Source organism: Oncorhynchus nerka, linkage group LG28 (assembly GCF_034236695.1).
Source record: "Oncorhynchus nerka isolate Pitt River linkage group LG28, Oner_Uvic_2.0, whole genome shotgun sequence".
Lineage (NCBI taxonomy): Eukaryota > Metazoa > Chordata > Actinopteri > Salmoniformes > Salmonidae > Oncorhynchus > Oncorhynchus nerka.
The window spans coordinates 24,721,730-24,735,537 of record NC_088423.1 but is presented as its reverse complement, the minus strand read 5'-3'; the positions used below and the strand labels follow the sequence as shown (position 1 = coordinate 24,735,537).

General features: G+C 43.0%; 1 protein-coding gene across 1 annotated transcript in view; it reads right to left on the bottom strand.

The window, feature by feature from the left end:
- LOC115113033 (1-acyl-sn-glycerol-3-phosphate acyltransferase epsilon-like) overlaps window positions 1-13,808 on the bottom strand; it is an 89,969-nt gene that overhangs the window by 13,953 nt on the left and 62,208 nt on the right. The gene's annotated exons all lie outside the window — the stretch shown is intronic.

Sequence of the window (13,808 nt, the reverse complement as noted above, 5' to 3'; positions counted from 1 at the left end):
AAAGTCCATGGAGAATAAGAGCACCTCCTCCCAGCTGCCCACTGCACTGAGGCTAGGAAACACTGTCACCACTGATAAATCCACGATAATTGAGAATTTCAATAAACATTTCTATTTGGCTGGCCATGCTTACCACCTGGCTACCCCTACCCCGGTCAACAGCCCTGCACCCCCCACAGCAACTTGCCCAAGCCTCCCCCATTTCCCCTTCACCCAAATCCAGATAGCTGATGTTCTGAAAAAGCTGCAAAATCTGGCCACCAACAAATCAGCCGGGCAAGACAATCTGGATCCTCTCTTTCTAAAATGATCCGCCGCAATTGTTGAAACCCCTATTACTAGCCTATACAACCTCTCTTTCGTATCGTCTGAGATCCCCAAAGATTGGAAAGCTACCGCGGTCATCCACCTCTTCAAAGGTGGAGACACTCTAGACCCAAACTGCTACAGAACTATATCTATCCTATCCTGCTGTTCAGTGTGTCAAATCGGACGGCCTGTTGTCCGGACCTCTGGCAGTCTCTATTGGGATGCCACAGGATTAAATTCGCGGGTTGACTATTTTCTCTGTATATATCATTGATGTCGCATTGCTGCTGGTGATTCTCTGATCCACTTCTATCCAGACAACACCATTCTGTATACTTCTGGCCGTTCTTTGGACATTGTGTTAACTAACCTCCAGACGAGCTTCAATGCCATACAACTCTCCTTCCATGGCCTCCAACTGATCTTAAATGCAAGTAAAACTAAATGCATGCTCTTCAACTGATCGCTGCCGGCACCTGCCCACCCGTCCAGCATCACTACTCTGGACGGTTCTGAATATGTGGACAATTACAAATACCTAGGTGTCTGGTTAGACTGTAAACTTTCCTTTCAGACTCACATTAAGCATCTCCAGTCCAAAATAAAATCTAGAATCGGCTTCCTATTTTTCAACAAATCATCCTTCACTCATGCTGCCAAACATACCCTCGTAAAACTGACTATCCTACCGATCCTTGACTTTGGCGACGTCATTTACAAAATAGCCTCCAACACTCTACTCAGCAAATTGGATGCAGTATATCACAGTGCCATCCGTTTTGTCACCAAAGACCCATATACTACCCACCACTGCAACCTGTATGCTCTCGTTGGCTGTCCCTCGCTTCATATTTGTCGCCAAACCCACTGGCTCCAGGTCATCTTTCAGTCTTTGCTAGGTAAAATCCCGCCTCATCTCAGCTCACTGGTCACCATAGCAGCACCCACCCGTAACATGCGCTCCAGCAGGTATATTTCACTGGTCACCCCCAAAGCCAATTCCTCCTTTGGCCACCTTTCCTTCCAGTTCTCTGCTGGCAATGACTGGAACGAACTGCAAAAATCACTGAAGCTGGAGACTCATATCTCCCCCACCCCAATAGGTCCACATACACGATGCAATCGCCATCACACTGCACTTTCCCATCTGGACAAGAGGAATACCTATGTAAGAATGCAGCTCATTGACTATACCTTAGCATTCAACACCAAAGTACACTGGGTCTCAACCCCGCCCTGTGCAATTGGTCCTGGGCTTCCTGACGGCCAAAAAGATTATCAAGGACAACAACCACCCGAGCCACTGACTGTTCACCCTGCTACCATCCAGAAGGCGAGGTCAGTACAGGTGCATCAAAGCTGGGACCGAGAGACTGAACAACAGCTTTTTATCTCAAGTCCATCAGACTGTTAAACAGCCATCACTAACACAGAGAGGCTACTGCCTCCATACAGACTTGAAATCATTGGCCACTTTAATAAATGGATCACTAGTCACTTTAATAATGCCACTTTAATAATGTTTACATAAATCAAATTTCAATCAAATGTATTTATAAAGCCCTTCTTACATCAGCTGATGTCACAAAGTGCTGTACAGAAGCCCAGCCTAAAACCCCAAACAGCAAGCAATGCAGGTGTAGAAGCACGGTGGCTAGGAAAAATTCCCTAGAAAGGCCTGGAACCTAGGAAGAAACAGGCTATGAGGGGTGGCCAGTCCTCTTCTGGCTGTGCCGGGTTGTCGATTATAACAGAACATGGCCAAGATGTTAAAATGTTCATAGATGACCAGCAGGGCCAGGTAATAATAATCGCAGTGGTTGTAGAGGGTGCAACAGGTCAGCACCTCAGGAGTAGATGTCAGTTGGCTTTTCATAGCCGATTATTCAGAGTATCTCTACCGCGCCTGCTGTCTCTTGAGAGTTTTAAACAGCAGGTCTGGGACAAGGTAGCATGTCCGGTGAACAGGTCAGGGTTCCATAGCCGCAGGCAGAACAGTTGAAACTGGAGAAGCAGCACGGCCAGATGGACTGGGGACAGCAAGGAGTCGTCAGGCCAGAATTACATATCTTATATTACTCATCTCATATGTATATACTGTCTATTGCATCTTGACTATGCCGCTCTGCCATTGCTCAACCATATATTTATATGTATATATTCTTATTCCTTTACTTAGATTTCTGTGTATTAGGTAGTTGTTGTGGAATTGTTAGATGACATGTTAGATATTGCTGCACTGTCAGAACTAGAAGCACAAGCATTTCGCTACACTCGTAAAAACATCTGCTAACCATACTGTATGTGTGACCAATACGATTTGATTTGATTTGATCAGACCAGATAATTTTGTTTCTCGTGGTCTGGGTCATTTTCTTGTTGAAAAATAAAGGATAGTCCCACTAAGTGCAAAACAGATGGGATATCACTGCATAATGCTGTGGTAGCCATGCTGGTTAAGTGTGCCTTGAATTCTAAATAAATCACTGTCAGTGTCACCAGAAAAGCACCCCCACACCATCACAACTCATCCTCAATGCTTCACGGTGGGAACTACATATGTGGAGATAATCCGTTCACCTACTCTGCGTCTCACAAAGACACGGCGGTTGGAACCATTAATCTCACATTTGGACTCATCAGGCAAAAGGACAGATTTCCACTGATCAAATGTCCACTGCTCGTGTTTCTTGGCCCAAGCAAGTCTCTTCTTATTGGTGTCCTTTAGTAGTTGTTTCTTTGCATGAAGGCCTGATTCAAGTAGTCTTCTCTGAACAGTTGATGTTGAGATGTATCTGTTACTCTGTGAAGCATTTATTTGGGCTGCAATCTGACGTTCAGTTATATTAATTAACTTATCCTCTGCCGCAGAGGTAACTCTGGATCTTCCTTTCCTCTGGGGGTCCTCATGAGAGCCAGTTTCATCATAGGGCTTGATGTTCTTTGCGACTGCCTTGAAGAAACTTAAAAACTTCTTGAAATTTTCCAGATTGACTGACCTTTTATGTCTTAAAGTAATGCTGGACTGTAATTTCTCTTTGCTTATTTTAGCTGTTCTTACCATAATATGGACTTGGTCTTTTTCCAAATAAGGCTATCTTCTGTATACCTATCCCCACCTTGTCACAACACAATTGATTGGCTCAAACTCATTAAGCAGGAAAGAAGTTCCACAAATTAACTTTTAACAAGGCAAACCTTGTTAAAACAGGGCGCACTGTAGGCCTGGTGCGTGGTGTCGGCACCGGTGGTACCGGGCTGGGGACACGCACCTCAGGGCAAGTGCGAGGAGCAGGAACAGGGTGTACTGGACCATGGAGGCGCACTGTAGGCCTGGTGCGTGGTGTTGGCATTGGTGGTACTGGGCTGGTGACACGCACCTCAGGGCGAGTACGAGGAGGAGGCACAGGATACACTGGACCGTGGAGACGCATTGGAGATCCAGAACATAGAGCTGGCTCAATAAGTCCTGGCTGGATGCCAATTCTAGCCCAGCAAATGCGAGGAGCTGGAATAGAACGCACCGGGCTAGAATAGCACACTGGAGACACCTTGCACATCTCTGCATAACACGGTGCCTGACCAGTTACACGCTCCCCACGAGGAGTTGGCTCAGGTCTCCTATCTGACTCATGCAATCTTCTCGTGTTCCCCCCCCTAAATGTTTTATTTATTGGGGCTGCCTCTCAGGCTTCCGTGCTAGACGTGTACCTTCATGTCGTCGCTGTTCCTCTATTCTCCTGTATTTATCCTCGTAGTATCGCCGTTCTGCTTTCGCTGCCTCTAACCCCTCCTTAGGACGGCGATACTCCCCCGGCTGTGTCCAGGGTCCTGCTCCATCTAATATCTCCTCCCAGGTCCATTTCCCCATTAAGCGCTGTTCCTCCTTTTCACGCTGCTTGGTCCTGGTTTGGTGGGTTATTCTGTCACGTTCGTTGTAATGATGAGACCAAGGCGCAGCGGGATAAGAATACATTCTTCTTTAATTAACGAAGAACACTTAAACAAACTAACAAAATGAATGTGACAATATGCTAAACCGAGTGCTGACATGAAACTACACATAGACAATAACCCACAAAACCAAAATGGAAAATGGCAACCTAAATAGGATCCCCAATCAGAGACAACGATAAACAGCTGTCTCTGATTGGGAACCAATTCAGGCCACCATAGACCTACATATACCTAGACATACCAAAACCCCATAGAATACAAAAATTCTAGACAAGACAAAAACACACATACCACCCTCGTCACACCCTGACCTAACCAAAATAATAAAGAAAACAAAGATAACTAAGGTCAGGGTGTAACAATGGCTATATGCACTATGTCACTGCCTACTTCATTTGTTAATTTCGCAAACAAGACAGCTCATATAGTGACTTTATCACCTATATTTGAGCTTTAATTAACTTTAAAAATCCTAAATGTTCTCTCAGCCTCATGGCAAAATGTGTAGAATAGCATGAGATTAGCTATAAAACGGCACATTTTTCTCGTTGCCCCTATGTAGGTCTATGTATAGAATTGCAAGAGGTTAACTGTTTCTCTACCCACCCAAATTTCTTCAGGACCACCCAATCAATGGGATGCTCGAGGGGAGGGCGTTCATGCAGGAACCAATGGGATGCTCAAGGGTCGGGGAATAACCACATGTACCCCTTCAAACATTCAACCTCCAGCTGCGTACCCCCTTTAGCACCAGGGTCAGCGCACTCTCAAATGTTTTTTTCCCCCATCATTGTAAGACTGCCACACACACAGTATACGACCATACATGTATTAAACATAAGAATGAGTGTGAGTTTTTGTCACAACCTGGCTCGCGGGATGTGACAAAGAGTTCATAGGACCAGGGCACTAGTAATAATATAATAATAATCAATAATTTTGCTCTTTATTTAGCCATCTTACATATAAAACTTAATTGAATATTGTGAATAACTCATCCTAGGTTAATGAGAAGTGTGTTCTTGAAAGGCTGCACATAATTCTGCAATGTTGGGTTGTATTGGAGAGAGTCTGTCTTAAATACATTTCCACACACAGTCTGTGCCTGTATTTAGTTTTCATGCTAATGAGGGCTGAGAATCCACTCTCACATAGGTATGTGGTTGCAAAGAGCATCAGTGTCTTAACAGCGCGATTTGCCAAGGCAGGGTACTCTGAGCGTAGCCCAGTCCAGAAATCTGGCAGTGGCTTCTGATTCAATTACATTTTCACAGAACCTCTTGTTGCAATTTCGATGAGGCTCTCTTGTTCAGATATCGGTAAGTGAACTGGAGGCAGGGCATGAAATGGATAATGAATCCAGTTGTTTGTGTCATCCGTTTCGGGAAAGTACCTGCGTAATTGCGCACCAAACTCACTCAGGTGCTTCGCTATATCACATTTGACATTGTCCGTAAGCTTTAGTTAATTTGCACACACAAAATTATACAATGTATGTTATAAAAGCATTACATGCTTACTGCCCATATCATTGCATGTTGCAGAAAATACACAAGAGTTCAGGGGCCTTGCTTTAACAAAGTTAACCATTTTCACTGTAGTGTCCAAAACGTCTTTCAAGTAGTCAGGCATTCCCTTGGCAGCAAGAGCCTCACGGTGGATGCTGCCATCAGTACAGATACCAATGCATCTTGACCACCAAAGTCCATTTGATGTCACAAAGCTGTCCAATACTTAATACTTAAATATACTTAAATAAATATCCTCTCATGTTGTCCTGGCTTACAGTGGTTTACAGAAGAGGATGTCTTCCTTAATTGACCCTCCATAAATGTAACAGACATATACCAGGAGCTGTGCCAGGCCCGCCACATCTGTTGACTCATCTAGCTGTAACGCATAGAATTCCATGGCTTGTATGCGAAGCGACAATCGTTTCAAAACATCTCCTGCCATGTCACTGATGCGTTGTGAAACAGTGTTGTTTGATGAAGAAATTGTCTGTATAGTTTTTTTTAGCCTTTTCCCCCAGCATCATCCCAGCCATATCTGCGACAGCAGGAAGAATTAAGTCCTCCACATCAGTATGGAGCTTGCCTGTCCTAGCCACTCGGTAGCTCACCATATAAGACGCTTCTAGCCCCTTCTTATTAATGGTATCTGTTGCTTTTATACATGTCTTACTACTCGAATCTCAAAAAACTCCTGTGACTTATTTTTCAAATAGGCATGTTTTGTTTCGAAATGTCTGCACAAGAGCGAAGGTTTCATTGAGTTGTGAGATAGTACTTTTGCACAGATAACACTACTCCCAATCTAAGTGAACCCCAAATAAAGGTAGTTCTCATCATATTTGCACCTCTTCGATGGTCCATTGTCCCTGTCTGTTGTTCGGTGCTTTCCCGGGTAAGGGGGCAGCAGCTCTTTGGCTGCATCAGTTTCACAACTGTCAGTGTCCATGCTAGCTGGGCTAACAACAAGTGTAGAATTACCGATGCTAGCATTGGTTGTGCTCGTGGAAGCGGAACAGCTTGTGTCGTCAACAGGATGTTACTACCAGTAGAGCTGGTATGTGTCTCTATGGATGCGGGCATTTTTTAAAACCATTTATCAATTTTCGAGCAAACGGAATGAGCAGCAGCTACGTTTGGCTACATACGGACCCTTAGTGGAGTTCCCGTGATAGAGTAACGGTTAATGTGATTGTTTGTTAATTATTTGACTAGGCTACCTGTATTTGACATAGTGTTGTTGTTTCGCTGAACACTAGAAGCTTTAATTTTATTTTTGGCAGTGAAACGAGGCTACTTAGGCCTGTGCATTACCAGTAGCCATATGGTCTCATGAGTTTTCTAAAGCAAGCAGCATAACAGCTGCACCAACGCATAGGTACTCACACAACCAACGGACATGGGAACAATAACCGACAAAGACAGAAGGCACATATATAACATACTAATCAGGGGAAATGGGAACCAGGTGTGTGTAATCAGATATGACAGTCAAGGGTTGATGATGAATTCCGTTCAGTGAAGCCTAGAAAGCTGGTGACTTAGACCTCCAGAACTGGTGAACAGAATGAGCATCAGGACCAGGGGATCCGTGACAGCTGATTCAAATGAAATGAAATCAAAATGTATTTGTCACATGCGCTGAATACAACCTTACAGTGAAATACTTACTTACAAGCCCTTAACCAACAATGCAGTTTTAAGAAAAAGAGGTGTTAAGTAAATAATAGATAAATGTAAATAAAAATAACAAATCATTAAAGAGCAGAAGTAAAATAAGAGTAGTGAGGCTATATACAGGGGGTACCAGTACAGAGTCAATGTGCGGGGGCACAGGTTAGTTGAGGTAATTGAGGTAATATGTACATGTAGGTAGAGTTAAAATGACTATGCGTAGATAATAAACAGAGAGTAGCAGCAGTGTAACAGAGGGGTGGGGGGGACAATGCAAATAGTCTGGGTAGTCATTTGATTAGCTGTTCAGGAGTCTTATGGCTTGGGGGTAGAAGGCTTTAAGAAGCATTTTGGACCTAAACTTTGCACTACGGTACCGCTTCCCGTGCGGTAGCAGAGGGAACAGTCTATGACTAGGGTGGCTGGAGTCTTTGACCATTTTTGGGGTCTTCCTCTGACACCGCCTGGTATAGAGGTCCTGGATGGCATGGAGCTTGGCCCCAGTGATGCACTGGGCCGTACGCATTACAGTCTGTATTGCCTTACGGTCGGACGCCAAGGCAGTGATGCAACCAGACAGAATGCTCTCGATGGTGCAGCTGTAAAATTTGAGGATCTGAGGACCCATGCCAAATCTTGGGTCCTCCCTCACTAACTTTAAGCACCACCATCATTGAACAAGCATGGGAAACCGTGTTTAAACCCTTTACAATGAAGATCTGTGACGTTATTTGGATTGTTATGAATTATCTTTGAAAGACAGGGTCCTGAAAAAGGGACGTTTCTTTTTTTGCTGAGTTTATATATATACACATCTGGCTCCCCAACTGGCTGCGAGTTAGTTTTAAGCCAAATATGTTAAATTCATAGATTATGCAGTGCCCACCCAGTGGAGAAACAAGTACTCAATTGTCATACTTGAGCAAAAGTAAAGATACCTTAATAGAAAATGACTCAAGTATAAGTGAAAGTATCCCTGTAAAATACTACTTGAATAAAAGTCTAAAAGTATTTGGTTTTAAATATATTTAAGTATCAAAAGTAAATGTATAAATAATTTCAAATTCCTTACACCGTAATAAGCAAACCAGATGGTGGAATTGAATTTTTTATTTACAGATAGTCAGGGGCACTCAGACGTAATTTACAAACAAAGCATTTGAGTTTAGTGAGTCTGCCAGATCATAGGCAGTAGGGATGACCAGGGATGTTCTCTTGATTAGTGTGTGAATTGGACCATTTTCCTGTCAAAATGTAACTAGTACTTTGGGTGTCAGGATAAATGTATGGAGTAAAAATTATTATTTTCTTTAGGAATGTAGAAGGAAAAATTGTCAAAAATATAAATAGTAAAGTACAGATACCACAACAAACTACTTAAGTAGTACTTTAAAGTATGTTTTACTTAAGTACTTTACACCACTGTGACCACCGCATTTAGATGGATAGCTACTGACTGAAATGTAGCCTGCTGGCTCACACTGGCCATGCAGTAGCCAACAAGCTAATCGTGGATTCCAAAAGACACAGCTATCTAGACTTGGTAGCTCATGGGCACAGAGGCTACATTAGCCAATTGGTTTAACATGATTACACCACAGGCAACAATAACTGGCGACTAGTTCATTTTCGGACAAATCTTTTCAATTTAGTTTATCCACTGACCACAGAATTGAGCTAATTGCTTTAATATAGTTAGATAGATCACTGGCCAAGCAGTAGCTATTAACTAATCGTGGACACATGACCAATTTGCAGTGGCAACCCCAACTGTTTTGAGCCCCACATTTTTAGCCAAAAAAATAAACAACTTTTTTGGGGGGGCTTGCCTGTTTTACATGTTATTTTGGCATTCATACGTGTCACATATCAGTTTGCAAACAATGTAAAAAAATATATCATTGAGTTAATAAAGTCGCATACAAACATGGTCTTTTTTTGTTTTCTTGAGTAAGGCAGCTCCAAAATGCAGGTGTTTCAGCTGTCGTGTCTTTGCTATCATTAAACTGAAGACTTATAGTTTTTATCAAAGATTCTATGTAATTAGTATTACGCGATCAAACTGATTAATCATGTAACTGTAATTAACTAGGAAGTCGGGGCACCAAGGAAAATATTCAGATTACAAAGTTATAATTTCCTAATATAACATTTCAGATATTTTCATATCTGATCAATAGTCTTCTGATTAATGAATGATTTACTTTACCTCACGTTAGTCTCATTCCAAACGTTGTAAATTGTTGGTTATCTGCACGAACCCAGTCTTCACTGAGTCATCCATACATCAATTGTCTTAAATCATTTATTTATTAACTAACTAAATAATCACAGAAGTGCACACAAACAAACTAAATATGGTTACAAGAAATTATAGGAGAATGTGCCCTAGTGGGCTAAACCGGCATGGCGGCTTGTTAGACAAAAGGGGGAGTGGGGTTCACCTGAGAAGTCACTACAGAGTTGATAATAATAACAATTTAAATATTAATCCTTTGCACATGAACGCTCACTCATTTGGGAACAATTGCAATCAATGTACATATTTACGCTCAGTGTGTCGTCTTGATCGATGTTGAAAAGTTTGTTTATTTTGTAGAATTGTCCATCTCTCTCTCTCTCTGTCTGTCATGGTTAGAGGGGATAGTTCAGAGCGACATTCATTCATGTTGTTGTAGAATGGATGTTTCTGCGGTTGTCGTTCTTTTCGTTCAATGATACCGAATTCCTAGCTGCAGAATAGTAATTAATATCAAAGACTTGTTCTTATTCTGTCAGTATCAATAGTCTAATAGTTTAACCACGTGGTATGGTTAAAAGATTCAGCAATGGTCTGCAACCTTTGTCCCCTCGTAATGGAGAAAAACATGGTCTGAGAATTTCTCAAAGTTGGGGTTTTATTCAGGAGTTGCAGAAAAGGGGCTGTCCCCAGGATGCCTGACCCTAACTGGGCTCATGGGCGGTCCTCTGATTTAGTTAAAGTCAAAAGGGAATTGGAGTTTCCTTCATTAACCAGTCCGAAATCACATTACACAATTTTACAAACAGTATCATCACTCATTCATCTTATACAACAATTAGATGTAAACCTCATATCTGAGGCTATTATATAAACAGTGTTATGGTAATGTGGCCGCAACGTCTCCCGTGAGCTTCCCCAAGTTGTAACAAACGGACCAGTTCGTAGCTGGATTCGTCACCGATCTTTTATACCTTCTCCGGAACATAAATATTGTTCGGACCTCAAGTTTTTTGAGGTGGAAGAAATTCCATTGTTCTCAATGAAAACTCACTGTCTCTATACTGTGTGGCCATGAGGAGATCCTCTCCTCAGGAATTTACGACCTCTCTCTGACCACAGCAGCCTGGTTGTAGTAGCAGAGAGAGGGGATGGTGCTTGCTGTACCCAAAGAGGGCAAAGTCATGACACAGCCTAGTGCAGTGGCTTCTGCGGTGGTGGGGCAAGCCAGCAGAAAATACAGAGCGTTGCGCCGTGATTGGCTCAGTGTTGTGTCACTCATGGGGACACTTTGTCACCGCCAAGTCTAAGGGTAGAGCTAGAAAATTCTAGCCCCTTGGGTGCTGCCGTAGAATTACATTAGAAGTGCCCATCCAAGAAGGCTCAAGGTAATTGGCCACAGATAAAATTACGTCAAATCACGTTATATGTACAGTAGCTTTGATTGGACTGATCATGTCAACATCATACTTCAAAATCTTAGCTAGCAGTCATCATCATGAATCAAGTTGACAATCTACTGGAAAATCATTCTTAATCCTTGTCATATGAAGTGAAATAATGAAGATAAATTATAGATAAAACGTATCGGTGCTCATCGGCCATTGGATATAAACATTACACAACAAGTTGGAAATGGCAAATTCAACAATGAGTGGTTTGGAAAGAATCAGTGTGTCTAACTGCAAGCATTGCAAAGAAATCACTAGCCTGCTATTCAGTGGAGTGGCTGTGTGCTCCCAAATCAGGGATTAAGGGGCTCTTTTCCAGGTCTAAAATGATAAACATTCAACATTGGCCATGTTGTCGATGAAGCATGATTTGTTGTGCTCACATCAACTGTTAACTCGGAACTGCGAAAACTTGACTTCAGTGAGTTCAAGACAACTGGGAAGTCGGGAATAGACAAGCTCCGACTGGGAAAATATATTTTGAATAGTCATCCAACTCGGAATTGCAAATCCAACCTCTTTCCAGAGCTACAACCTGAAGATTAATGACGTCATCATGATTCAACCTCGTTTTTTCGGAGTTCCCAGATGTTTTGAAAGCACCTTAAATCCAGAGAATGCCCGACTTTGATGACAATATTTGCCCAAGAAGGACCGCCGAGCCACCTTACTATTCAAATCAAATCAAATTTTCATTGTTCACATACAAATGGTTAGCTGATGTTAATGCGAGTGTAGCGAAATGCTTGTGCTTCTATTTCCGACCATGCAGTAATATTGAACAAGTAATCTAACAATTTCACAACACCTACCTTATACACACAAGTGTAAAAGAATGAATAAGAATATGTACATATAAATATATGGATGAGCGATGGCCGAACGGCATAGGCAAGATGCAGTAGATGGTATAGAGTACAGTATATACATATGAGATGAGTAATGTAGGGTATGTAAATATTATATAAAGTGGCATTGTTTAAAGTGACTAGTGATACATTTATTATATCAATTTTTTTAATTATTAAAGTGGCTAGAGATTTGAGTCAGTATGTTGACAGCAGCCACTCAATGTTAGTGATGGCTGTTTAACAGTCTGATGGCCTTGAGAAAGAAGCTGTTTTTCAGTCTCTCTGTGAGATTTGATGCACCGGTACTGACCTCGCCTTCTGGATGATAGCAGGTTGAATAGGCAGTGGCTCGGGTGGTTGTTGTCCTTGATGATCTTTTTGGCCTTCCTGTGACATCGTGGGGTGTAGGTGTCCTGGAGGGCAGATAGTTTTCCCCCGGTGATGCGTTGTGCTGACCTCACTACCCTCTCGAGAGCGCCTTACGGTTGTGGGCGGAGCAGCCCGACAGGATGCTCTCGATTGTGCATCTGTAAAGGTTGAGTGTTTTTGGTGACAAGCCAAATTTCTTCAGCCTCCTGTCTGTGTGGGTGGACCACTTCAGTTTGTCCGTGATGTGTATGCCGAGGAACTTAAAACTTTCCACCTTCTCCACTACTGTCCCGTCGATGTCGATAGGGGGTGCTCCCTCTGCTGTTTCCTGAAGTCCACGATCATCTCCTTTGTTTTGTTGACGTTGAGTGCGAGGTTTTTTTTCCTGTCACCACACTCTGAGGGCCCTCACCTCCTCCATGTAGGCCGTCTCATCGTTGTTGGTAATCAAGCCTACCACTGTAGTGTCGTCTGCAAACTTGATGATTGAGTTGGAGGCGTGCATGGCCACTTAGTCATGGGTGAACAGGAGAGGGCTGCGAACGCCCTGGTGTTGAGGATCAGCAGGGTGGAGATGTTGTTTCCTACCCTCACCACCTGAGGGCGGCGCATCAGAAAGTCCAGGACCCAGTTGCACAGGGCGGGGTCGAGACTTTAATGACGAGTTTGGAGGGTACTATGGTGTTAAATGCTGAGCTGTAGTCGATGAACTGCATTCTTACATAGGTATTGCTCTTGTCCAGATGGGATAGGGCAGTGTGCAGCGTGATTGCATCGTCTGTGGACCTATTGGGGCAGTAAGCAAATTGGAGTGGGTCTAGGGTGACAGGTAAGGTGGAGGTGATATGATCCTTGACTAGTCTCTCAAAGCACTTCATGATGACGGAAGTGAGTGCTACGGGGCGATAATCGTTTAGCTCAGTTACCTTAGCTTTCTTGGGAACAGGAACAATTGTGGCCCTCTTGAAGCATGTGGGAACAGCAGACAGGGATAGGAATTGATTGAATATGTCTGGAAACACACCAGCCAGCTGGTCTGCACATGCTCTGAGAACGCGGCTAGGGATGCTGTCTGGGCTGGCAGCCTTGCGATGGTTAACACGTTTAAATGTTTTACTCGCATTGGCTGAGGTGAAGGAGAGTCCACAGGTTTTGGTAGCTTGCCGTGTCGGTGGCACTGTATTGTCCTCAAAGCGAGCACAGCACAACAAGGTGAGACCAAAAATGCATTGTATGCCACTGCATAAATTATGTAATATGCCAGGGAGATATGTATACTGTAGCTAAGAAAGTAATACTTACTGTATGTTGTGTAGTAAGATGTTACTAGTCCATGTGCCTCACCTTAATAATTTGGTCCATTAACCTTAATTTCACTTACTGTTCTGACTTGGTGGGGACGTAGCCTATAGCTTGTTTTAGAGAAATGTAATCATCGAATATTGTA